The sequence below is a fragment of the Saimiri boliviensis genome, chromosome 2, assembly GCF_048565385.1.
Source record: "Saimiri boliviensis isolate mSaiBol1 chromosome 2, mSaiBol1.pri, whole genome shotgun sequence".
Classification (NCBI taxonomy): Eukaryota; Metazoa; Chordata; class Mammalia; order Primates; family Cebidae; genus Saimiri; species Saimiri boliviensis.
This window is the reverse complement of record NC_133450.1, coordinates 166,239,117-166,267,053: the sequence shown is the minus strand read 5'-3', so window position 1 is coordinate 166,267,053 and position 27,937 is coordinate 166,239,117. Positions and strand designations below refer to the sequence as shown.

The 27,937-nt window shown below is 34.2% G+C and overlaps 1 long non-coding RNA gene across 1 annotated transcript in view; it reads left to right on the top strand.

Annotated features, from left to right (window-relative positions):
- LOC141582836 (uncharacterized) overlaps nt 1-27,937 on the top strand; it is a 452,087-nt gene that overhangs the window by 116,080 nt on the left and 308,070 nt on the right. The window contains exon 2 of the long non-coding RNA XR_012515751.1: nt 5,939-6,029. This is a non-coding gene — a long non-coding RNA (uncharacterized LOC141582836). The remainder of the gene's footprint in view (nt 1-5,938; nt 6,030-27,937) is intronic.

Here is a 27,937-nt window from a genome sequence, read left to right as displayed (position 1 = left end):
ATTAAAAATATAAATTATTTTCTTAACATTTTCTTTTTTCTAGCTTACTTTAATATAGGAATACAATATTAATACATAACATACAAAATATGTGTTAATTGACTGTGTTGCAGTCAATTACTTTTCTGGTGGACAATAGGCTATTAGTAGTTAAATTTTTGCAACTCAAAAGTTATATGAAGATATTTGGCTGTGTAGAGGTCAGTGTCCCTAACCTCCACTTTTTCAAGGGGCAGCTGTAGTTTTACTCTCCGTATTATTATATATTCTTGCATACACTTTTGTGTGTAAACTATATTTCAAAAGAAAAAAAGCAGCTTTGTAATTCTCATGGCTTTTTGATGGATTATGCCAAATATATTTTTCTTTACTATCTGAAGTGTACAAAAAGATTCTGCTATTTAGATCTACTTTTATTGCCATTGAAAATTCAAAAACTGACCAGGTGCAGTGGCTCACACCTGTAATCCTAGCATTTTGGGAGACTGAGGTAGATGAATCACTTGAGCTCAGGAGTTCAGGAGTAGCCTGGACAACATGGTAAAACCCTGTCTCTGTGAAAAATGGAAACATGGTGGTGCACGCTTGTAGTCCCAGCTACTCAGGAGGCTTGTGGTCTCAGGGATGTAAGGCTGCAGTAAGCCATGATGGCACCACTGCATTGCAGCCTGGGCAACAGAATGAAACCCTAATTCAAAAAAACGAAAGAAAATTTAAAAACCATAAAACATACACTATGAAAATGTACAGATGGCCAATATTAAAACTGTGTTATTCATGTTTAATAAAAGTTAATTCATGTGAATCTACATGAATATTTCTGTTATAATTTGGAGATTATTTGTGGCACAATGGAATACTTTTCCAATGATAAAATTCAAAAGAACATATCTCACAAGGATATATTTCATTCAATAATGCAATCAACATTTATCCACATGTAAAATTATCATCAGTTAAAATATTGTCTCTCCAACTCCACTCTGGAATTGACTGACTTATCTAAACTTTTATTTGATTTGCTATTTGTAAACTATTATTTAAATATTATGCAGCTAAAGATAGTAAAACAAACCAAACACTCTTTAAATATGTATAGGACATTGTTATGTACAAAAAAATTCTCATGAGATGATGACAACAAATAACATTTATAGAGGAGGAAGTAGGATATGCCAAATGCTGTGTAAAGCATATTTGTGTGCATATTGTTCATTTTACAAGCCCCATGGGGGGATTTACTATTATTATAATTATACCTCAATTTAGAAATATTATGGTACAATGTTATCAACTGGGGAGCTAGAGACTTAAAGAATGTAACTAACTTCCCTAGATTGCTTGAATACCAGGTCAAGCCTGTACTTTGAATTAATTTTCAGCTTTCAGGTGGTCTCAAACCAGAGCTCATTCTTTTATTACTATAGGGCTACAAACTATTATTCGGGCACTGTCAAAGATGCATTGTTTGTCTGGCAACATTGTTAATAATTTTTTTAAGAAATAAAAATGCTTTTGTGAGTATGCTTGCTTATCCCAAATCCCAGAGTCCACTGTCCTTTCATCCTGATGATCATATTTCAGTTATCTCCTAGAACTCCTACACAAACTCTTGTCCTCTCAGCGGATGAGCAGATGACCTTTGTAATTAGTCTCTGTGGTACAAACAGCCACACTTCACAGGTGGGGAAACCAATTCACAATGATGTTATGAAGGACCAGAGTCAAACGATTAAACAAACTTTTTTTTTAGAAATTGAAAGTGCTTTATTTCTAAATGCAAAGATACTGAAAAGAGAGGGAAATTCTATCAGAAAATTAAATCTGACCAAATAAAGGTTAGAGTAAATTTGGCAGATTTCTTTTCTGGCCTAGAAGAAAAAAAACATGAACTTTATACTGCTGTTACAGGCATCCGGGTTTTGCTTTCATCTTAATTAGTGGAACTTTTGCCCTCTCTGGAAAAAGAAACCTAACACCATCCCAGAGGAAGAGATTTTTCCTCCCTAGATTTCCTGATGTGAAACCCATTCCTCTAATGCTTTCTACTCTTTTAGGGCATGATACTTCTAAATAGCATTTGTCCTCCCACTACTTCAAGATAGATAGAAAAAGAAAGATTGCTTTTATTTTAGTTTATTGAAAATAATTACTCATATGCTATCAGATATTACTACAAATCATGGAAACAAAATATTTCTCTGTGAAAGAACTATACTCATTTTATGTGTAAGTTTGGGATAGGGTGTGGGAGGAGGAATTGGGTGGGAAACTTAGAGGATTTAGTTGAGGAAAAATAATGAAAAAGCAAATTACTGTCATTTCAAAAGATAAAATTGAAAAGAGCTTAGCATAATTTTAGCGAAAACATTGAGACACTCTCTCTTCCTCCAAACTGCAGACCATGGGTTTAGCTTTTAGCTTTATGTAAGACATAAAAATATCTAGGGCTGGCACAAAGCTCTGCCTAGCTGCACAAGCATAAGGTTTCTCTGTTCTTAGAAAGCTAAGAAGTGCAACCCTCAGCATGATCAAAGAGCTGCTCTCCTATCAGCCTGAGAAAATGGAGAAAAAAATTACTGATAGGTCATTTTCCCAGGGGACTCATTTGAAAACACTTGGCAAACTTACAAAGAAACTGGAAATCTTGTATGAAGGAAAACATGTTAAGCAGGTGCTATTGAGTATTTTAATATTAACAGTGTCTCTTACAGAGGACAGCCAAATGATGGTGACTCAAAGTGATTTATCTGCAGTTGATTATTATGAACCAGGTACCAGATTTCAGTTTGAACCAGTGACTTAGAGTAACTAATACAGGTTTATAGGCTGGTGAAACCAAATATTTCCTTTAAGGGAATAAATTTTTTTTTTCAATTTGATGAACACAACTGCCAGAAATTTATCACAATATGGCGATAATTTTAAGGCAACTTGCCAACGTTAGTGGTTATGGCAGGGCTCTGCTTCATCACATTTTCCCAAAGAAAATTTTCTCTTTTAAAAGAGTTGAGATCTTTTAAAAAAATCGTAAAATCACCATCATCAATAAAGAGGGAAAAAATGTTTATTTGCATGACTATAGCCTTCACTAACATGCATTTATAGTGAACTGATTGATCAATGAAAACTATATAAGGAGATGTACTGGGATTTCAAATGGGAACTCTGTTTCCCCTCTCATCTCCTGAATGGTACTACTATTCGGAAGTGAATGGGTATCCTTCTAGTCATGATTGCCATAGCTTTGTTACCTTAAATGTGTTGTATTTACTTGTGTTGCCTTAATTTGTAGGTTTTCAAAACCTTCATAAATGTCCTTATTTTGCAGTTGATATTTTTCACTTAGCATCATATGTTTATGTTAGTAGGGATATTTAATGAATAGTTGTATACTGTTCATGATATAATTTTTCCACAACTTATCCATACCTCTATTGATGGAAACAAATTATTTCATTAGGTTTACTATTGTTGTGACTACTATATTGAACATTCTGACATTTATCTTCATTGATATAGGGTCTAGGAGTGATAAAATAGAAGTGGAAATTCTTATTTTGATCCTGACCTCAATGTAAATACTTCCATCATTTTACAATTAAGAGTATGCGTCAGTAGTTCTCAAAGAATTGCTCTGAACCAGCAGTATCAATATCACCTGGGAAGTTGTTAGTAATAGACATTCTTTTTTTTTTTTTTTTTTTTGAGACAGAGTTTCCTTCTTGTTACCCAGGCTGGAGTGGTGCAATGGCACGATCTCGGCTCACTGCAACCTCCGCCTCCTGGGTTCAGGCAATTCTCCTGCCTCAGCCTCCTGAGTAGCTGAGATTACAGGCACGTGCCACCATGCCCAGCTAATATTTTGTATTTTTAGTAGAGACGGGGTTTCACCATGTTGACCAGGATGGTCTCGATCTCTTGACCTCATGATCCACCCGCCTTGGCCTCCCAAAGTGCTGGGATTACAGGCTTGAGCCACCGCACCCGGCAGTAATGGACATTCTTGAGTCTCACCTCAGACCTACTGAATTAGAGACTCTGAGGGAAAGAGGAGGGTCCCAGCAATTAGTGTTTCAATAAACCCTCCAGGTATTTCTCATGCTAAGTAAAGTGAGAGGACTATTTTAGGTATTTCTGTGAATATCATTAGGTTAAGGGAACTTGATAAAATATTGTTGAGTTTTTGTCATATAGAGATGCCACATTTTATGGGTTTTTTTTTCTGACTCCATTAAGACTACATGGTTTTCGGTTTTTAATCATTCAACATGATGGATTTTATTAATGGATTTTTAAATTATTATTTATTTGAGATGGAGTCTCACTCTGACATCCAGGCTGGAGTACAAGTGGCGTAAAATCTGGTTCACTGCAACCTCTGTCTCCTGGGTTCAAGTGATTCTCCTGCCCCAGCCTCTTGAGTAGCTGGGATTATAGGTGTACACCACCACATCCAGCTAATTTTTATATTTTTAGTGGAGACGGGGTTTCACCGTTTTGGCCAGGCTCGTCTCTAACTCCTTATTTCAAGTGATCTAGCCACCTCAGCCTCCCAAAGTGCAGGGATTACAGGTGTGAGCCACTATGCCCAGCCACAATTAATGGATTTTTAAATAATAATTTAAAAGTATTTTTGTGCTGAAGGGACAGTCTTTACTTACTGTGATGTATGTTTAGTGACTGTGAGTAGCATTGAGTATATTTTAATGGTTAATTTGAAAATAGGAAAACTACAAAGATTGCTTCCTGAACAGCTAAAGTTGTAACTAAGTTGCTCTCCCAGAATCCTGTTTGCTTTCTTCATAGTTTTTATCATAGTTTGTAGTTAATTTATCTGTTTGTCTTGGATAGGTTTTGCTATTAGTCTGTTAGCTAGCTCCCTGAGCATAGTTATTGCTTCTGACTTACTTGCTGTTGCCTGATTGCCCAGTGCCAATACAGCTTCTTAAGTAGATCCAGCACTGGAGGAGTATGCCCTCTCAGATGGTTTGTCCTGTGAGAATCCAAAAAGGCTGGATTCTCCTTTGCCTTCACAGCAGTCTTTGCATCCCATGCTTCTTACTCTGCTGCACTCCTTCACTTTTCCACAGAAAAAGAATCAATAGTCTTCCATCCACATGGACTCTACAATATGCCATATTTCTGAACTAGGTTCAGGTTTTTGTATTTTCAGTTCATATATATTTTGATAAGTCACAGAATTCATTCCAAGAATATTCTAAAATAATGTACGATGAGAAGTGGTTGCATGAGAGGGTATGAACCTGGGTCACTGTGGGCAAGTCACCTTATATTTTACCTCACCAATCACTATGTCTTCATGTGTGGTATGGGACAATAATTCCTACCTTGTCAGAGACTATTAGATGTGTCAAGATTAAATGAGAAAACAAAAGCCAACATTTATTCAGTGCTTACTCTGTGTCCAGCACTGTTTTTAAAACTTTCTATGTATTGACTTATTTAAACAATGAGATAATAGTAATGTGAATGTGGTTGTTCAATGTCTGCTACAAAATAAATGGTAACTAAAAATATATTTTAATAATAGTTTAATGAGCAAATGGGCTGTAAATAGGAAATAAATGTGTACTAGGCATATTGAAATGGATTTAAAATAGTTAAAAACTGTATAAGACATAATTCTTGCCTTTAGGAGCTCTTGCTCTATTTGTTATACACATAATGGGATTTATTAAGGAAACGATTAAAAGCCATTGTGATTTTTAAATAGATCTTACTGTTTTTGTGATTAATTACATGCGAAAGGCAAAGAATACTAATTTAAAAATATTTTCAGTTATTCTGTGTTCATGAAGAGACAGAAAGATTAGCCTGTGAAAAGAGGAAGTTCTCTTTTAGGTGATTATAAAGTCTGAAAAAGCAAACAATAATTTAAGTAGGGTTCCAATTTTCTTTTTCTTTCTTTTTGCAGGAAATTGACTCTTTGGGTGTGGCAACTCTGTGGCCGAGACAATGGAATCATAGAAAAGAAAAGGGTGGCAAGTCCTGAATCACACACCACAGTGAGTCTGTGTTAAGCTTTATATTTCTGGCCAAGTCAAACAATCCAGTAAAGTGATTTAAGAATTAGGCAATAAAAACCCTCATCTTGATCAGTGGTTGCCTATCTTAGATTGAAAAAACAAATGAGAGAGAAGCATTTCTAAGTCTTAACTACTCATAAGCAATGCATGATAAAGTTGACTCAAAGGTAAATGGAATTACTAAGGTTGAGCTGGTTTCTATAAAGTATTTTTTCATTACTTAGTGTTGCATAGCACATGTGTAGGACTGTGCTTTATACTGTGGACTTCCTTTACGCACAGCCTCAGGATTGCTGTCCTGCTGGACTCAGGATTGAGATTCCAAACAGGAATGATTCAAGGTGATTGAGACCTTGGTTAGTGATGCCTTCTACACAATTTTCTGAATTTATTTTCACTTCTACTTATTTCCTACAGTCTGTTTACCCCTTGTAGGGTAGCTTCTATCATGACCCCTTTGGTTTAGGGTTTTTCAAACTTTAGTGCTATCCTAGAACATATGATTGATTGATTAATTCATTCATCCAGTAAATAGTTATTGAGTTACTGTGTGGCCAGGACTGCCTTAGATGAAAAATAAACAAAATTCTCTGTTTTGAGGACTTGAGACATCATGTAATTTTCCATAGCAGTATATAGTACCTATATGTCTAAAATGTTTCTTTAAGATCCTTTACCCCCTACATGCCTGACCCCTATTTATGCAAGTCTTAAGTGCTATTTCTTCAGCAAGGCTCTGAATCCTCTCCTTCATACTAGGTTAGACTTCTAATGTATAAATTTTCATAGCGTTGTATTTTCTTCAAAGCATAGTCTTAATGAATAAGAAAAAGGGTGAGTGAAACAGGGAAGGAGGGAAAACCAATATAAATATTATCAATTTAACTGCTGTTAAGCACAACTGAGAGCTCAGTTTCATGGATAACATTCTCTAAGAAGGCTTATGATCTTTATCATAGGATCGTCAATCATGGGGGAAAAAAGGAAAGGATTTATTCACCAGCTCCTCTTTCCCACAGGTCTGTAGTTAGCAGTGCAGGTTATTAACTCCTCCGTATGTGTGTGAGTGATGAGCCACACCACAGTGTCAACAGTGAAGCCTAGGGCAGAAGAAAGAAGCTCTGTACTGGCTCTGTCAGCTTGGGTTTATGTGACTCAGTCAGCAGCACAGCTAGGACAACCAAAAGGCAAGGTTAATAGGTCAGTAGTATCTGCAGTGTTCCATAAGGTATTTGATACATCGTTGCCTTTAAAGACTCTTTAAAACTCACATTTCCCGTGGACGTATACTATTTTATTTCATCGATGGGCTCAGAGTCACTGAAACGTTTCCCAATTGTTAGCAGTTAAGTTACTCCTCTTTCATTATTACTCTGTTGTCACAACAATCAAGCTTAGTTTTGAATGCTTTGTCAATCCTTCCTTCTTCTTTAACTCAGACTTTACTCTTGAGATTTTGGTATCAGTTATCATTCTACGTGTGCTGTCTTTTTGTGATCTTAGTCTGTGGCTGAAATAGATACTGAAGACTCAATGCAAACTGAATTTTATCTTCCTGGGTGGTGTCACTGTCTAATGGGAGAGCAATAGAGGGTCTCATCTTTCTGTATGATGCTTCGTCTGTAGTTCACTTGTTCCTCCATTACTTGTTGAGCTCTTACTCTGCTCCAAGTGTTGTGCTAGGAGCTGAAAATACAAGACACAGCCCCCACTCACAACGAACTCCTAATTCAGTACAGAAACCAGTTGCCACAAATACCAATGGTCTTTCAGAAACCATTTTCCATATGCAAAGTAGTTTTCATATAAGGAAAACTGGGGAGTTAATTTGTAAATGGAATCGTAATATAGGTCTAGAACAGGAATGCTGGTCTAAAAAAAATTCAGGTCAGGTAGGAAGATAATGCAGTTTTTGTGGCAGAAGGTTTTTCAGAGTTAGAGAAGATTGGATCCAATGGGGCTTCCCAGCAATAATAACACAACATAGGAGAAAGATAAAATGTCTTTGTCCAAACCTCTCATTTTACCAGCATTTCACTGAGAAGTAGTTCTCTGTGCAGAATACAGCTGGGTTCATTCTACTCTAAGTTGTCCTGGAGTGAGGCTTTAAAGGGAGAGGGAATTGGCTTCCTTATTCTGGACATTAAGATATTCTAACATTACGTTTGATGAAAATCCTATGGGCTGACACATCAGCATCTTATACACCAATGGTTAGAGTGGATGGAATTTCAGGATGAAAGCCACAGGTAAATTTAATCTGAATTAGATATGCTATTTGAGTCTGCACTATGAACAAAGCACATACTACACTCTGCTCATTTTGTGGTTTAGCACCTTGATATGTTTGGTACAATGTAAATGCTGGTTATCATAACCAAAGCAACAAAGGGACTCTCCTTAGTGAATATTTTTCATAAAGTAGTCATGATCTCTATTCCAAAATCCTGACAGTGGTCTCACAGGAATAACTGGAGTCTATGTTTTTAGAAACTCACACTGCTTTTATTGCGCTTCTGTCCCTAATGTAATTAAAGCCATAAAATCTTATAAAATGGGACAGAGTAAAGGGAGAATCTGCCAAAATGATATTGGTTGTGGGACTTCTCAAAGCAATAATACAAGATTCTCACCATTGCTTCTTTTTTTTTTTTCTTTCTTCCCTCTCTCCCTCCATTCCTCTCTCCCCCTTTCCCTGTTTTCCTTCCTTTTTTGCTTTCCTCAGCTCCTTCTCTCTCTCCCTTTTCTCTTCTCTTTTAAAAAGTGTTATAGTTCTATAATATTTTCCCCTCCTTGGTAAAATTCCACAGAGATATTTGACTTTCAGTTTGTCATACTGCCGTCAATTACCCATTTTCCAAATGATACTACAAATGAATACTTCGCTGACAGATGTTTTGTTGTAATTGTGTAATTCTTTGAAGAAAAGAAGATGATTTTCTAAAATTCATTCTGTTGCCCTTGTGACATAAGAATTTTAATCCCATCAAATATGTTTTCTTTGTTAACTATGTGCCAGTTTTTAAAGTAATACATATAAAATTGAGCTTTTTCAGAAGCGGTACTTTGCTATTCTGATTACGTCACTTCATCTTTCCAAACTTACTGCTTCTGAGCTATAGAATTTTATATAAAATATTTCCATTTTCTGTAGTGTATGTCTTGTTAATATCTTTTATCACCGATTACATTCATTTGTTTTGTTCTTCTCTGAAAGTCTTAGTTTCCTTTACCACCCAAATGCCTTCTTGTCCCTTTCCTCCCGTGAGGAAGGCCTCCAGAGTTTCACATCAGACAATCTGGGAGTGATGGGATTGTGTGTTCTCTCCCTAAGTTGCTTTGTGAGAAAGTTCTGCTGAAAAAGTTCTGTGTTATTACCAAGACAGTGGCACCTGTCCAACATCATGTCCAGTTTGTCAAAAAGGCCTCACTGAAGCCCGTCATTGTCTTATGTTAGTGAAATAATTTGCCTGAAGGAGAAATAGCGCATTAATAAGAAGAATGAATTACACATTGTTTTATCCTAATACCCACACAGCTTCCTCCTCGTAACACATAGTCAATGGTCTACCTGCTTAGTAAGACTGTGTATGAAAATTGGAGCAGCAGTCTTGAATTGTGAAGCAGCAACCCATTGTTCGTGTAAAAGTTACTTGAAGAAATTGAATCAAAGTAGATCAGGAAGTCTTTTGTGTTTCCTTTTAAAGGTACTAATTGCTACAAAATATATCTTTGTAGACTCATAGGCCCTCTTCTCAGGCTTTAGACCTCAAATCATATTGAAGAGGGATGTAGTTAAGAGTGCAGACATGCATTTTGAGAAACAAGAATGCTAGTTTTGGATGAGATAGATTACAGTGGACACACTTAAGGGCTCCAGATCGATCATAGAACCATCTCTCACCCCTTTCAGCTGCCATGTTTGGTCTGACTCCTGAACACTAGTATAGGATTGAAGCAACTCCTTTCTTTAAAAAAGAAAAAAGAAAAAAATGACAATAGAGACTGAGAAACAGTAAACCGAATTTCATGTGTATTTGGAACTAAGAAGCATGGGACAACCATATTTTCTTATGTGGACTTAAAAGCAGAGAAAGCCAGTCTCCACAGAGGGGTTCAGAGACAGTAAGAAAGTTGAGAGAATAACACTAAGGATCCTGATGGTTTTTCTGTCTTTCACAGAGGACTCCAAAATTTCTTTCTTTCTTTTTTTTTTTTTTTGCTGCTTGATCTAGCTTGAGTAACTGCCAATTATTTGCTATCAAAGAACCTTGACTAATAGTAACACATAAGTAAATAAAGATAGACTTTCTTTTATATGCCCATTCAAAAACTGTAATTAATTTACAGTTTTACACAGAAAATGGCCTGAGGGAAAACATTGTACTTTAATAATATGCAATACATAATGGACAATAATTGAGAGTTGACAAATCCCTGGATTCACACACTGGCTCATGCAACAGTCCAGAAACTAGAGAACAGAAGACACTTTTTAAAAAACTGGTTTCTCAGGCACACTATGAGAACTGCTTCAATGGGAGTGACTCAGGACAAATTATGTTGGAACAAATATTTACATAGAAAAAAATTCAGTAATGAAATGTTATTATAATCACTATTTGTGAAAACAGATGTATCATTACAAATCATAGTCTCTAAAGCAAGAATTTATAACCAAAACTATTTTAATTGCTTTGCACCACCCTCTTTTATTATTGTTCTACTGGCCATGTATTATTTTAAAAAATATACAGAAACAAAGTCCTCTTCATTCTTAAGGGAAAACAAAATGCTGTCTATGAGTTATCTCCACTTGTGAACAGAAAAACAGTATAAGATCATTAGAAATCTCTTGAATTTTTCTTATTTCTTATCAAGGAGTTATACTGCAAGAGTACATTTCAAAGACAATTTGTATTAAATATTTAGGCAAGTGTGATTTCATTTCTTGTGAAAAGTAGACTTCTGGGTTTTCAAATATTAGTCTTACTAATTGGAATTTATATTTATTACTTTCCAATTACTTCTAGAAATAATGATGTAAATGGTTTTAACATAAAATAACAAGCTGATACAATGGTTTCAATTTCTTTACATATGTAGCAGTTGATTTTCATTCCTGTTGTAATTCGTTGAATGCATTTCATTGTTATTCTGAAAGGTGAAAATGGAGACCCAATGAATCATGGAATTTGTCTACACTTCTAACAGCCAGACTTATGGAGGAGGAGACACTAGGCACACATTAACGGGAGAGCAGCCTAGATAGCAGAGGCTATCATGGAGATAAGCACACATACTATCCAAAGGCAAACTTTCTCCACACTGAATTCCAGGTGTAGAAATGATGTTCCCATTAGGCAGATGAAACATGGAGGGAGGGAATCTGAATTTATGTAGTTGTGGCTTGAAAGGCTCAACCACATTAGCGTTTAGGAATTAAACAAAAATAACAGCATGCAGGAACCAAAACTGTATTTCAGTCTTAGAGACCGGGACAAATTGGAGTTTGTGGATTTAAAACTCCATGGTGTTGGAACGTAGATGTGTTAAACTCCTGTCAGGCTCAGAAGGAAAAGATTGCCAAGGCCGTTACAACCTTGCCTGTTCCATGTCTCAGTGGTTCAGCGTATGATAATGAGGTATCAGGGGAATATAGAAAAATCAGAAGAAAAGGAATAGTTCAGGTCAATGAATTATTTATAATACCATTACATGACTCCTACTGTTATAACTGATTTACTTCATGTGCAGGGATTTTTTATGCAGTCCTGTTTCAGTTTAATTTCCCTTTATCCTTCTTTGTATACTCATTGACACAGCCAGACTTGTCTATTGCATTTCCCTACATAGTTCCTGATATGGTTTTGCTGAGTCCTCACCCAGATCTCATCTTGAATAATAGTTCCCATAATCCCTATATGTGGTGGGAGGGACCTAGTAGGAGGTAATACAATCATGGGGGTGGTTTCCTCCATGCTATTCTCAGAATGAGTAAGTTCATAAGATGGCTTTATAAGTGGCTTTCCCCTTTTCTGGGCTTATAATTCTTCTCCTTCCTGCCACCATGTGAAGAAGGATGTGTTTGCTTCCCCTTCTGCCATGATTGTAAGTTTCCTGAGGCCTCCACAGCCCTGCAAAACTGCATCAATTAATCCTCTTTTCTTTATAAATTACCCAGTTTCAGGTGGTTCTTTATAGCAGCATGAGAATGGAACAATACATTTTCCTTTAGTCAAAGTGTTTCAAACTTTGGAAATTCCTTCCATCCCATCATTACTTGTGTTAATTCTGTCTATTCTTCAAGTCCCAGCTCAAGTAATGATTAACTTAAAGAGAATTATCTCTACAACCACCATCCAGGTCAAGAAATAGGGCATTGTGTGCATTCTAGAAGCCTGTATGTGATCTGTCTGTACTTTCTTGATTATAACCCCTTTGTTCTTCCTTGGAAGTAATCACTATCTTGACCTTGTAATAATCATATCCTTCCTTTTATTTATTAATCTGGACTTTTACTGCTTATGCATGCTTCTGTAAGTAACATTATTTGTTGTTCAACTTTATATCCTTGAATCTTACTACATGTATTTTGTGATACCTTTTGCCCAATATAATATTAATAGGCTTTATCTGTTTTGTTCATTTGCACATAGTTAATTTATTTTTTATAGGATTTCCTTGTCTCTACATTCCACAATTTATTTATTCATTCTACTGTTTATGGACATTTAGGATCTTTTCAGTTGGTAACTATTTTGAGCATTCTTGTGTTGGTATCTTGGTACATATGTGGTTGAGTTTTTTAACTAGTTAAATTTAACTTTAATTTGGATTTATGAGCTAATATGCATTTCCTTTAAACTATTATTATAAAATAATTTGCAATTTTAATATATATTTAGTTTTGTAGCAAAATGTACAAAATTGCTACTCTTTTAGGGTTTCTTGGTTATTCCAAATTTCTTTCCATTATAAATTGCACTCTAATAAATACTTCTGAGAATATATATATTTTCCCCACATAAAGTTATTTCTACAGAAACATTCACTTCCTGGAATTCTTTGGTCAAAGAGTAAAAATATTTAAAGATTCTTGATTTCAAAGAGGCAAACGATGGCCAAGCTTGTGTACATTTATATGACTGTTGTTTGTTATCAGTAGAAAATGGTTTTGGAAGGAAGACCCAACGTATTGACTTTAGGATCAAATAATCTTCACATGATAACCATTTATTTATGTGTTCTCTCCTATATAATTCAAAAACGAGATCACCTTTTCTTCTTGTTGATTGCTAGGGATTACCTAATTCTATACCCTAACCAAAACTTTGGAAAGTTGTCCTCAGTATTTTATCACCATTGGCTTTTTGGTAGAAGGTATGGACATTAGATTGATTATAAATAGTAGCCATCCAATAATGTAATCATCCTGGTGAGAAATACATAACAATAAATACTTATGGCAATTTCTGTTAAACAATTAAACATACTTTACTTCAGCTATACCCCCGAGGCAGAAATTTTTGCTAAGAGTTAGTGCACATATACACAGGCAAACATACACAGGGTAGGCAAAGATAACACATAAAGAAAGGAAAAAGGAATGTTTATAAATTAATGTTAAGGTAGTGTCTATTTTGTTCATTTTACCAACTGGGTACATTCTCCCAAAATCCGTTTATCTGTTTATGGCATTATATTTGAGGCTTCTTAGGCTGACGGTGACTATATTTCTTGTTTACTTTTCTCAGTGACTGGAAACAATAGAACAATGTAAAAATAAAAGATGATGAATGGCACTGTTTTTCCGCCAAATTAAGCAATTGCAAGCATCATGAGTCTGCGCAATTGTGATATTTGTGGATAGGAGCATGAGACAATGATTATATAATGATGTGGTAACTCCTCTCCTAATAAGGCAAACTGGGGGAGTTTAGCAGTACCGACTCAAAGTGTTCTCTAGAATTCACAGAGGAAGAATCCATTTATCATGTGTTTGTGCCTTCCAGTTAAAATGTGCCCTGTTTTCTATGCCAGTCTGTTATTCTGTCTTTTGTTGTTTGTAGAAAAAGGACAAAAATGCATTGTAAAAAAATAGATACATAATTATATGTCTATATATAATTCTAGGAAAGGAAGATTAAGGAAATCATGTAAAGTCTTCACTAAGATGAAATTAGTGTCAGGCTAATGTGTCCTATTTCAACCAAGCTAAAAACCCTAGCTGCATCCTACTCAGTTCTTTACCTTTCAGGAACATCAGGGAACCACTATTGAAATAACAAACTCTATCAGCCAAAGGAAAGAGTGATGTCAGTATAGATTTATTCATTCTACTGTTTATGGACATTTGGGATCTTTACAGTCAGGGACTATTTTGAGCATTCTTGTGTTGGTATCCTGGTACATATGTGGGTGAGTTTTTTGATTAGTAGAATTTAACTTTTAGTCTAAATTTATGAGCTAATATGTATTCTGTCTTTATCTATATGATATATATAGTCTATATTATATCTATATATAGATTATATCTATATTATATATAATAGATTATATAATATAGATTATATCCATAATATATATCTCTGTCTATATATATCTGTAATATATATCTATATATCTATGCCACTAGTTTTATATATAGATATATAATTATATGTATCTATATATGGATATAATATATAGATATATAATTATATAGATATATTTTTATATAAAAATTTATATAAATACATAATTATATATAATATATAAATTATAAATGTTATGATTTATGATTTATAATTTATAAATTTTATATAAATTATCTAATATATAAATAACATAGGTATCATGTATACTATATATAAATTATATGTATAATTTATATATAATATAATTTATATATATTATATATAATACATATGTATACCATACATATATGTACACACATAATTACTAAAAAGTATAATTATATAAAATTACACTTTATATGTATGTGTATATAATAGAATTAAAATTATGTATATATAATTATAGAATTACTAAAAATATTGCAATTATACCGTATATATATATAAAATATCATTAGAATTAGAATGATATACATTACTAAAAAGCAACATTTTCTTTTTACACAGTAAATTACACAGTAATTCAAGTGTAGATTCCACTTCTTAAAAATAGAAATGTCCTTAGGCATAGGCAAGGACTTCATGACTAAAACACCAAAAGCATTGATAACAAAAGCGAAAATAGACAAATGGGACCTAATTAAACTCCGGAGCTTCTGTACAGCAAAAGAAACAATCATTAGAGTGAACCAGCAACCAATAGAATGGGAAAAAAAATTTTTGTAATCTACCCACCTGACAAAGGGCTAATATTCGGAATCTACAAAGAACTAAAGCAGATTTATAAGAAAAAAAAAAAAAAAAGTGGGGGGAGGATATAAACAGACACTTTTCAAAAGAAAACATATATGAGGCCAAAAAAAATGAAAAAATGGTCATCATCACTGATTATTAGAGAAATGCAAATCAAAACCACATTGAGTTGAGATACCACCTCATGCCAGTTAGAATGGTGAAATTAAAAAATCTGAAGATGCTGTAGAGGATGTAGAGAAATAGAAACACTTCTACACTGTTGGTGGGATTGTAAATTAGTTCAACCATTGTGGAAGGCAGTGTAGTGCTTCCTCAAGGACCTAGAAATAGAAATTCCATTTGACCCAACAATCCCATTACTGTACTGAGTATATATCCAAAGGACTATAAATCATTCTATTATAGAGACATATGCACACATATGTTCATTGTGGCACTCTGTACAATAGCAAAGACCTGGAACCAACCCAAATGCATATGGATGATAGACTGGACAAGAAAAATGTGGCACATATACACCATGGAATACTATGCAGCCATAAAAAATGATGAGTTTGTGTCCTTTGTAGGGTCATGGATGAACCTGGAAACCAGCATTCTCAGAAAACTGACACAAGAACAGAAAATCAAACACTGCATGTTCTCACTCATAGGCGGGTGTTGAAGAATGAGGATACAGGAGCACAGGGATGGGAGCATCAGATACTTGGGTCTGCTGGGGGAGGCCAGGGGAGGGACTGTGGGAGTGGTGGGGAGGTTGGGGAGGGATAACATAGGGAGAAATGCCAGATATAGGTGACGGGAGGATGGAGGCAACAAACCACATTGCCATGTATGCAACTAAGAAACAACCCTGCATGATCTGCACATGTACCCCAGAACCCAAAGTACAGTTAAAAAAAAAAAAAGTGAGAAATGTCCTTTTTGTATACCTTGACTACAGCATCATGCATACCACCTTAACATATAAAACTTATGTTAATATTAAGTCTAATAATAGACTTAGCTTCAGCTTCTTGGAGGGATTTTTTTCTAATAAATGCCTATCCAATCTTATATCCAGAGATCTTCACTTCTCCAGAAAACTGACAACACTTTTTTCTGTGGCTTATGTAGTTTATTTCAGTTCCCTGATGTTCCTGAAAGGTAAAGAACTGAGAAGCCTGCAGCTAGGGTTTTTAGCTTGGTTGAAGTAGGACACATTATCCTGACACTAATTTTATCTTAGTGAAGACTTTACATTTCTTTAATCTTCTGTTCTCTTCTTCTCCAGGCAACATCTAGAGTCTCTTTTGTCTTTTATTATAACAGTGCTCTTCCATGAAATAAAGTTCACTTGAGGACAAGAGTTAAAGGAACTGAGGTGATATAAGTAAGTGTATTTTATATATATATATATATATATATATATATATATATATATATATAATATATGTATAAAATATATAAAATATATATAATTTATATATATATTTTAGACAGTTGGTTAGTGTGGGAAAACCTACCCAAGAGTTGCATGTGAAATACGAATTAACTGTTTGATAACTCAAGTGCTCTTTCATATTGCTCATAAATTTGTTAATGGTGGCATTTTCAGCTATAGATGGCATGATCTTCTTCTCTTCAGTAAAGAAGACTACATGAATTTGTATGAAAGATGAGACTCTACTTTTTTTTTTTTAATTTATTGTTTCTGTACCTAAAATTCTTATTGATCACAGATCCCCATTAGTCTGCAAGGCTTTTCATAATCTTTTCCTAGCCAAACCCTTCAATTTCATTTCCTACCACTTGTATCTCAGACTTTAATCACAGTTAAAGCCTCTCATTTCACCCAAACTGACATATTATCTTGTTCAAATTTATTCTAACAAGCCCTATCACCTATTTCTAATAATGCCAGAATAAATGCTTTATCATCCAATTCTAGTCATGTAAGAATAGTCTCAGGGGGTGTGTTCACTGGATGTTATCCCTTATATTCTTAACTGTCTCTTTGATGTGATGCCATAATTCCTTGTGTTTGCTAATACAGCACATTTTATATAATTAACACAGTGTATTTGGTCATCTGTTCATGTCTCCTTACACAAACACCACAATAGGTTGAAGAGTAGTATTGGAAAGTACATGTTCAAAATTATAAAATAAAAGCTAACAAAAGTAATCAGAAATTCTATAATATAATAGAAAATACAGTAATCTCACAATTTATGTTATAGTTCCAGACGGTTGAAAATAAAGAACCAACACGTTTGCCTGTTTTTAATTAAGTAAACTCTTTAAAGTTCAGTTAAATAAATAATATGGATTCAATCTGAGCTGTCTGTAAAGCTAGTTTTAAACTGGGCTCATTCTATCATCTTAAAATGGAATAGAATAGCCTTATTTAAGGAGATTAAAATGAATGTTTATATGTAATCTGTGAGGGAAACATTGAGTCTGCTCCATTCCATTCTGGTAAATTAAATTAAGCCTGATGCATTCAAGGCCAGGAGTCAGCTAGCACAGTTTAGATTTCATTACCACTGTGTCATGATGTACATAAATGAGGTTCACACAACTTTTTATGGAGAACCTTGCCCATTTCCTGGAACACAGTAGGAGACTGGGATGCAGAATCCAAACTTCTCTGGCTTTTTTCATTCCCATACTTGGAAGAGATGAATAAAAGTATATGTGTTCTGGCACTCAGGTCATCAGCAATAAGAATAGATGGCTACCTTGGGAGCAGTTATGTATTTTTTTTTTTTGCTTTGATTGAAACTTTTAGTAAGATTGGTTATTTAAAAATAGTTTTAAATCAACTTGAATTATCTACAAAGGAATAACTGAGGTGAAACTTCAGTAACATAATTATAATAAAATTTAAAAGCATAGCTAGAGTCTAAGTCTTGGTAAAGAAGTGGTTCTTTATCTTTCTGTGTGTCACATACTTCATTGAGAATCTGAAAAAAGGAATGATCCCTCTCACCATAATAAGACATATATTCATATCCATGCATAATTTTTAATTAATTAAAGTATTCACGAGTCTACTGCCTCCTAAGCCAACACAGGGACTCTCTTTGTGTCTTTTATTAAGACTCTCTGGTTTGGACAACTACTGGTAATGGCGGTGAACAGATTCTTTTTATGCAAACTCTCCCATATATAAGTTACAAAATATGGTCAAAATATTAAAAGGCAAAATATTTATTCAATCTGAAGAGAAACCAGAATGTAAACAAAATGTTAAATACAACTCTTTAAAGGTCTTGGAAAGAGTAAAAATTCATACAGAAGCTAGAAGAGAATGTACCTTTAAAAATCAAAAATTCAAAGAAGTAAAGATTGTGTGTGACTTTCTTGCCCAAGAGCACTCCTTTACTCCCATTGGTACCTTACTGCATTTGGGCTGCTGTAACAAACTATTATAGACTAAATGATTTATAAACAGTGGAAATGTATTTCTCACAATTCTAGAGGCTGAGAAGTTCATGATGAATGAGCCTACAGATTAGGTGTCTGGTGAGGGGATGCTTCCTGGTTCGTAGGTGGTCGTCTTTTCACTGTAATCTCATATGGTTAAAGGAGGCAAAAGCAATCTCTGGAGCTTCTTCTATAATGGCAATAATTTTGTTCATGAAGTCTCTGCCTTTATAACATAATCACTTCCAAAGGCCTGGTCTGGGAATACCATCACATTGGGGATTAGGTTTCACATATGAATTTTTTTTTTTCCTGTAGAAATGGGGTTTTGCCATGTTGCCAGTGCTGGTCTCAAGCTCCTTGGTTCAAGTAGTACACCTGCCTTGGCCTCCTGAAATGTTGGGATTACAGGCATGAGCCACCACACCTGGCCACAACGTACGAATTTTGGGAACACACAAACATTTACTCTGTAGCACATTGTTGCAATGGAAGAACACTGCTGCCTTATTGTCGTGGATCAGGGTAGTAAAGAACAGAGATCAGCATCGAAAGATAGACTAGGAAATTGGGGAATCTTGCAAGCAAGAGAACCAAGAAGTGAGACCCTTTTGGTCAGAGTATAATTTCTACAGAAACATCTATCTGACTGCTCACCTTTATGAGGTAATATAGGTAACAATCAAGAGGACTGAGAATAAAAAGCTAGGGAGGTAATGTAGGTATGAGGTAATGTAGTTAATAATCAAGGGGACTCAGAATAAAAAGGCGGGGACCACAGGGAGTGTTAGCTCTGAAAGAGATTGCTGGACCAAATGAGATTGTTTTCATTTTCTACTTATTTCATGAAGTACCTTTCTCAGACTACGTGCAGGTCAAATGGTAGATAGCTGAAACCATGCTAATTTAAGATGTCAAAGCACAGAGGCCAAGGCTGGCCAAGGAGCTAAAAATGTAAGAAAGATTTCCCAGAAAACAATCTACAGAGAAGGTGAGCCCCAAAATCTAGCATAAAATATGCCCTAATACTTGACTGAGTGCTAAATTATGCAGACCTAGGAGAAACCACCAGAGAACTAAATTGAAAAGCAAACAGAAATGGAAGCAGATAGGTCAGCTACAATACATAAGAGAAGAGGTAACCATTTGAGTCTAGGCAAGTTAACTGCTTACTAGGGGGAAAAAAACGCTCAAAAAATGCAAAAGATTCCAGAGTTGCTACAAAGCATTATCTAAATATCACTGGATACAGAAAGAAACAGAAAATTATGATCCAAACTCAGGAGAATTAAATAGTAGTGAATAGGAAAAAACTCAGAGTGGGAAAAAATACTGAGTTTAGCAGAAGAAAATTTCAAAGCAGCTACTTACAACCCATCCAAATAATTTGGACTATGTTGAGAGAATTTTAAAAAAATTACGTTTCATTTTAAACAAAACTATGTTGAAAGAATTTTAAAAATGATCTTAATGAATACACTGTTAGAAAATCCCAACGGAAAAACTGAAGACTATTAAAATCGGAGATCCTAGAGCAAAATAGTGTAATACCTGAAATGAAAAATTTACTAGACAGGATCAAAAGTAAAAGAGATACACAAGTCAAAAGAATCAGAGAACATGAAAGTATTTCAATAGCAATTACTCAATTCAAAGCACAGAAAGATAAACGGTTGATGGAAAATGAACAGAACCCTGGAGACTTGTGTGACAATATCAAATAGCTCAACACGCAGTGCCTTTAGGACACAGAAAACAGAAAGAGGGGAGAATTACTCGAGTAATAGCTGGAAATCTTTCATGTCTGACTGAAAATGTTAACCTGAAGATTAAAGAATGTCAACAAACATCAGTCAGTATAACCACTCATACACACATCAGAGTCAAACTACTGAAAGCAAGATGAGAAAATTTTGGAACAAGTAAAGGAAAAAAGACAACACGTTACAATTATTTTTTAATTGGAAACAATTAAAGACATTGGACATTGAAAGAATGTATTTTAAATACTAGAAAAAATATACACACACTTATATCTGTGTATACATATATATCTCAAGAGTTTTGTAGCTGTCAAAATAATTTCTCAAAAATTGAAGCATTGAAACTTTTGAATTGAACACAATTTGAGAAAACTCATCAGCAAACCTCCTCAACTACATAACACTCTTTTTTCTTTTCTTCTCATTTTTTTTTTGTTTTTTTTTTTTTTTTTTTTTTTTTGAGACAGGATCTCTCTCCATCAACCAGGCTTCAGGGGAGTGGCACAGTCAGGGCTCACTGCAACCTCCACCTCCCAGGCGCAAGTGACTCTCCAACCTCAGCCTCCAGAGTAGCTGGGACTGCAGGTGTGTGCCGTCATGCCTGGCTAATTTTTATTGTTTCTTGTTTTCTTGTAGAGATGGGGATTTGCCATGTTGCCCAGGCAGGTCTGAAACTCCTGAGCTCAAGCAGTCTTCCTGCCTTGGTCTCCCAAGGTGTTGGGATTACAGGCTTGAGCCACCACACCTGGCTAGTACATAAAATTCTGTAAGAATTTATTTGAGGATAAATGGCACCCGCTGTATTATGATGAGTGAGTGTGTGTGTGTGTGTGTGTGTGTGTGTGTGTGTGTATGTGTATGTGTGTGTGTGTGATGTGATAAAAATGCAAAGATGATGAACAGAATAAAAATAAATATACTGTGGCAAGCTTCCCCTGCACTGCCTTAAAGTATCAAATATTAGCTATAAGATTGTGATACTAAAGATACTGCCTTAGTCCATTCAGGCCACTGTAACAAATTTTCACAGACTGGGTGGCTTATAACAACAAAAATTTCTTCTCACAGTTCTGTAGACTGGGAACTTCAAGGTGAAAGTGTAGGCATATTTGGTATCTTATGAGGGCCTGTTTTGTCATAGGTGGTGCCTTCTTGCAGTATCTTCATATGTTGGGAGCAAATAGGCTGCCTCCTAACTCTTTTGTTTGGGTGCTATTAACATTTACGAGGACTCTGCTCTAATGATCAAATCATCTTCTAGTTGCCCTACCACTTAATACCATCTCCTTGGGTGTTGGTATTTCATCATGTGAATTTTGAGGGTACACAGATACTTAGACCACAGGGGATACAAATTGTAATTCCCTCAACAGATGTTGCTATAAAGCCAATAGAGGAATTAAAGTGACAGGTTTTTTAAAAAGTTGATTAACACAAAGAAAACAGGAAAGAAGCTGCAGAGAAAACTGATAACTATAACAACAAAATATCAATCTGAAACAATCATATCAATAACTACATCAAATGCAAATCACCTAAACACTTCAATTATAAGGCAGAAATTTTAAAACTGTATAAAATATAGCAAGAAGCAATTGTATGCTACCTATAAGAGACACCTTAAACACATATACCCAAATCACTTGAAAGTAAAAGGATGGGCAAAGATGTACCTTATCAAGTGTAGCCATAATAAAGCTAAAGGGCTATATTCATATTAGAAAACATAGATATTGAGAATAAGGAGTAGTGATAGTGACAAAGAATGACATTTTTAGTGGTAAAAGAATTAATACTTCAGGAACATAGGATGGTTATAAACATTTTTTAATGGTAAAAGAGTTAATACTTCAGGAACATAGAATGGTTATAAACCTAATAAGAGGGCTTCAGATTACATGAAGCAAAAGCTAATAGAATTGAAGGAAGACACAGACAGTTCTACAACTTTGTTGGAAATTTTATTTTAACTCTATCTATAATCAATACAAAGCCTAGGTAAAAAATTTAAAAGACAGAAGATCTGAATAACACTATCGAGCTGTAACCCAATTTTTATGTAGAGAACACTATAACCAACCACTGTAGAATTCACTTTATTTTAAAGAACACGTGAAAAAGTCATCAAGAGAAACCACCTTTGGGCTATAAAAGAAGTCTTCATAGTTGTTTGATCATAGCTGAATTAAATTAGAAATTAACAGTACTAAAAAACCAGAAAAAATTAATTTAATTTAATAGCGTACTTCTAGATAACTCATGGGTCAAAAAGAAATCATAAGATAAATTAGAAAATATATGTAACTGAATTACAATAAAAGTATAATATATCAAAATGTGTGATGCAGCTAAAGCTAAAGAAGAAATATCTAATATTAATGATCTAAACTTTCCTGTTAGAAAACTATCTTTAAAAGACCAAATTAAATTGAAACTAAGTAGAAGAAAATGAATAATAAGTGTAAGAGAGAAGTCAGTGGAATGGAAAATATATAAACAATAGAGACAATCAATGAAACCAAAAGTTGGTTTGTTGAAAGAATAAATTAAATTAATAATCCTCTCATTAAAATGACCAATATGAAGTTGGTCACATTTTTCTTTCCTAGCCATTTGTGGAATGCCTACTTGATCTGTGGGAGGATGTTTGCAGCCCACTGTTGCTATAGCAATTCCAAAACTATTAATATCTTAAGAAAGTCCTACTTGCAATATCTCAGTAACATTCAGTTTTAGTTTTAAAATGAGCAAAGTTTCTTTCTTATAAAATTGGCAATTTATTTCCAGGCTTACTTTTGATAGATAGGACCAATGTATTAGGAATGCATTTTTTTTTCTTTGTTTGCTTAAAAAACATGGAACATGAAACAATAACTTGAATTGCCTACAAAAATTTACTAATTTGCTTTTGGACATAAATTTCACCCTCTGTTTCTATTTACATTTCATAATTTAAAATTACATAATTTTTGAGCCTCTGCAAATCTTCTCACAAGGAACTCTAATTATATTTATGGATTTTTTTCCATTGCCTATTGAACTCATTTCTTTCTATAAGAAAAAAATTCAGATACCAGGATATCATGAAGCTCATAAAATTTTGATACCCATTTTATCAGTTTTATCTTCAACTATTCTACCACAGTCCCATCCACTAATTCATATATTTATTAGCAACCCCAAAATATTGACTGTATTATTTTTAGCACTAATATCATATCTGTAACAAATGGAAGTTTTTGTATATTTGCCTTTCTTTTCACTTCTTTTTTTTTTTTTGCCATTACCATGATCTTTTGATTTATTTTTTCTTATAGTGTTTGTTTATACTCATATCTTTTAATATTTTTATGCTTCACTATTTGATTTTTGTGTGTAGTATGCCAAATAAAGTTCCAACCAAACCCCACCTTCCCAAGAATTACAAAAATAAGTGTTGGATAAAAACATTTAAAATGATGTGAAGAACTGGAGAGTAAAAACAGGTAGATATTAGAGATAAATTGACATTAGGGAGAAGAAAGTGACATGGTGATTTTGCTGTTTTTATAACATTCAGTCTAAAAGCCCCCTGAAGTTGATTCTTTATGAGTTAGCTGTAACTCTATCTGCAGACTTTCAGGACTGAAGAGCCAGAGAACAGAGTTTAAGGCAACCATGGTTACTAGAAATGAGGAGGAATTCTAAGAAGGAGAATGAGTCAGAGAGGAGAACTTAAAAATACTGTCTAAAATTTTGCCCTTGACTTTGAAACAGACACAAGACAAAATCCGGCTAAGTATAAATGACTAAATAAAATGACGTTTCAGCAGTCCAAAGGCAAAGTTTACTTTTTGGCTCCAACTATATTAATTGTCTAGTAAAACTAAGAATCAGCACTCCTCAGAGTAATATAACAGCATCTAGAATCTTTACAGCATAACATTGACAAAAGCCAGCATTCAATTCAAAATTACTTTGCATATAATCAATTAGAAAATGTGAACTATTTTCAAGAAAAAAGACAAAATAATAGAAACCAACTCTGAGATAACCCAGATGTTGAAATTATCAAAGAATTTTAAAGCAGCTATTCCTTTGGTGTTCAAAAATGTAGAAGATATATGTTCGTAGTAAATGAAAAGATTGAAAACATTGGCAGAGAAATGGAAAACATGAAGAGAACCAAATGAAAGTTCTAGAACTGTTGTTCCAGAGAAGTAAAATGGAACAGGAAAAATTTTTCTCCATTTTCTTTATTTTTCACTTTTTATTATAAAAAATTTAAAAACTATACAAAAGGGAAAAAGTTTACAGTAAGCACTTGTCAACCTATTTATCACCCAATTTCAAAAAAGATCAACATTTACTAATTTTCTTTTTCTTTTCCACCTCCTATATTTTTAACTGTGGTATTTTAATGTAAATTGTATTCATGTTATTTTATCCATAAGTATTACAGTATGTATCTCTGATAAAAAATTTCAAAATTCTATGTTTACACTTAAATGAATTAGTATTAATTATTTAATAATATCTGATAGCCTTAATACATATGGTACATTCAATTTTTTTTTAATTTTCTCAAAGAAAGCTATTTTCCACTTGATTTGTTTTAATTCATCTCCAACAAGGTCTACATATTGTATCTAGCTATGGTGTCTTAACTTTTGTTTTCCATTTGACAGTTCCTCTTCTTCCCTTGTTTGGAGAACCTGTACATTTTTGCTATTCAATGTCTTCATCTTGGTTTTGAGTGTTTGCATTTTCATGTACCTTAAGTCTCCCTTTTATTCCTCATGTATTTTCAAAAACACAGTAATTAGCTCAGAGATTTGATGAGAATACAATGGTTCCTGCTTCTGTAGGTACCAAAATTTAGGTGATATTGTTCACTTTCTATTGCATCTCATCATTACACTCATAAGGTAAGGTCTGATGTCCCCAATTTTGTCCAGTAGCTCTAAACAGGAAACTCTTGCCTTTACACATATACTTTTTTTTTTTTGATATCTTTATGTTTTTGTTGAAAGACTCTCTCTATATATATACATACATATATATACATACGTATATTTGTGTGTGTGTGTATGTGTGTGTGTTTGATTGTTTGAGACAGGGTCTTGCTGTGTTGCCCAGGCTGGGATGCAGTGGCACCATCTTGGCTCACTGCAACATCCACTTCCTCAGTTCAAGCAATTCTCATGCCTCAGCCTCCTGAGTAGTGAGACTACAAAAGTGCAACACCACACCGGGCTTTTTGTATTTATAGTAGAGATGAAGTTTCATCATGTTGGCCAGGCTCCCCACAAACTCCTGGCCTCAAGTGATCTGCCCACCTTGGCCTCTCTAAGTGCTAAGATTATAGGTGTGACCCACTATGACCAGCTGGAAGACATTTAAAGTCCTTTCTTCATTCACACATCCATTTACTGAATAAACAACTCTCCTCTCTTTCCTCATAACACTTCAAACATAGCTTCCAAACAAATGTGGAAGATCTTGAACCACTCAGCTAACCTTAAGTTCAATCTCACATGCATATACATCTGGAAAAACACACAACCATTCTAAAGAAGCATTGAAGATAGCAGCCTTCATCTTGACTGAAAGATTCTTAATCTCCCAGAGGAAGTACTGTACCGTATATATATAATCCTACCATATCTTCGAGTAGTCTGACTTAAATTTCCTCTTTGCTTTACCAACTAATGATCCACTGTTCATAACAGCTTCTTCATCTCTCAGTCTTTCTCCACATTTTTCTGTTGCATTGCAATTTTTTTTCCAACTCTTCCCTTCCATCATTGTCCTAAGTCCTCCAACCTTCTTGCCAATTCTTAAATATTTTCCCCTGGTACTTGTATCTTAACCTCAAAGCTAGTCAATGTCTCTTTGGGTTTACTGATTATGAACAGCCAGTTATGACTCTTCTTAGAAAAGCAGTCACCATTTAATCAGACTTTGCTTACAAATGATAGTTAGAAGATTGGGAGAAAATCAAATATCTGGTTTTAAAAATAATTATTGTGATTTCTGCCACAGTGACTATTGCACTTACTTTTCTCATTTATGCAACTATGAACAATTTAAAATCAGATTCTGCCATTTTTTTTCTAAAACTTTAACTCCAACAAAGCACTCACATCTGTTAGAGCTCATCATAAATATGTTTGTTGAGTGAATAATTATAGATCCCATGTTTTGTCAGAAATTTTAAAATAGGGTAACATTTTAATTCATAAAACCACACATAGATCATCTTTCTATAGCCTCATTTATCTGTGTATAAACATATTTTTCTCTTTCTTATTCAAGGGATTCTACAAAATTCTTCACATTAAAATGAGGTTTTTATCTCTTTTGTGAGAATTTAATTCAGATTAAATTCAAACATAAATAAAAAGTGACGGTTAATTTGGTAAGTCAAGCTAAGAGAAGAAAGCTAGTATCCATAAACACATGGACATACGCACTCTCAAATGAGTGCAATTTCAGTGACAGACATTTTACTCAGAGTTTAATTATAAAAACAAGCAGAGCCACACATGGATAATGCACAAATCAAAAAGTAATTGGGCAAGTCTGAGAACCAAAAAGCATTATTCCAAAATCAAATTATACAAAATCACATTATGAACTTGATTTAAACTAGCTAAACAACATTGAAATATTTTCTAGAAAATTACTAGTGGAATATTTTTCTGGTATTAGTTGTATAATATGTACTTGTTTAGTATCTACAGTGTATTCAGCACTAGGTTAAATAAATTCAGTCATTCTCAGTGCTCATAGCTTTTAGCTGGTTTTTAAACAGTCTGTTCATGGGTAGAGATCAGATATTCTTAGTGACAATCAGAGCATGATACCACATCACATCAAGCTTAGTTTCAATAATAGCTAATTATCTTAGCTAGCTTTTCTGAATTTCTATGGGATTTTCAAGGTTGTCTTGCTTTATGGAATATTTCATTTGCAAGTCTTTCAGATGAATCATGAAAAATACATCACAACCACCCAACAATAATACATAGTTGATAGGCACTTCCCTGTAGACCCGCCTTCTGGGGAGACATGCAGAACCATTTCATAAGTAAGGCAGGAGATATGTTCCCTAATATTTGTGGAATGTTTTATAATATGTTGTCTTATGTACCAGTCACATAGCCTAGAAAGATAAATTTTCAGTTTGATGCATGAGAAAACATGTTGGCAGATGATCACATAACTCATAATTGGAATCTTCAGATTTAAATTCAGTACAGTAGACTATAAGTTGAAACAAATTCTCACTAGAGCATATGAACTTCACACTTATAATAAGGGAAATCTGACATTTCCAATAACAATCTAAAACTTA